This window comes from Diospyros lotus, chromosome 9, assembly GCF_014633365.1.
Source record: "Diospyros lotus cultivar Yz01 chromosome 9, ASM1463336v1, whole genome shotgun sequence".
Classification (NCBI taxonomy): Eukaryota; Viridiplantae; Streptophyta; class Magnoliopsida; order Ericales; family Ebenaceae; genus Diospyros; species Diospyros lotus.
The window spans coordinates 25,922,292-25,923,080 of record NC_068346.1 but is presented as its reverse complement, the minus strand read 5'-3'; positions in this window follow the sequence as shown (position 1 = coordinate 25,923,080).

Below are 789 nucleotides of genomic sequence, written 5' to 3'. Positions count from 1 at the left end.
TATTCAATGTTACAAGTGAGACGAGCAGGAGAAAAGGTAAAGAGATTGTTGAAGTCTGATCGTGTTGGTAGTCGTGTAATAAGTCTTACACCAATGCTAGGACAAGTTGTTTAAGTTATTTCATGTTTAATATGTTTAACTAATATTGTAATATTGTGGTTATTGAACGATTTTGTATGGGTTTACTTTCGTTGCAATTACAATATACTATTAGGTTTCGATTTTATTTTCGCAAGTGGTTAGTTTGTCATTCTTTAATTTATTATTTGGAGTGTGAATAAAAATGTGTATGTTAGCGATTTTAAATACCATACTTGAGGTATTCAGTAGGGTTGGCAATGGTTCGGTTTGGTTTCAGTTTTTGTCAAAACCATAACCAAACCAAATTTAAACTAGTAAAACCAAAATCAAACCATTACCCATTTGGTTTTAAAATTTTAAAACCATAACCAAACCATTCAGTTTCGATTCGGTTTCGATTTAACCATGGTTTTTTTTATTTTAATCCATACCAACAAATAAAGACAAATAATATTCATAATTTTTTTTGATAATTTCACAACAAACAAAGATAAATTCTAATAAAGTTACTTTATTCTTGCATAAAGTTACAAAACTTCTTGAATAGAAAATCACATCTCCAAACCTACAATTGTTAAGATCAATAAATTAATATGTCCATAATTAAATTATAATTTAAGCTAAAAAAATTTAGTTACAAAAGTTAATACCTTCATCAACAATATTAATATCTTCTTCGTAAATTGATTGCAAAGGGATTGTTTATCT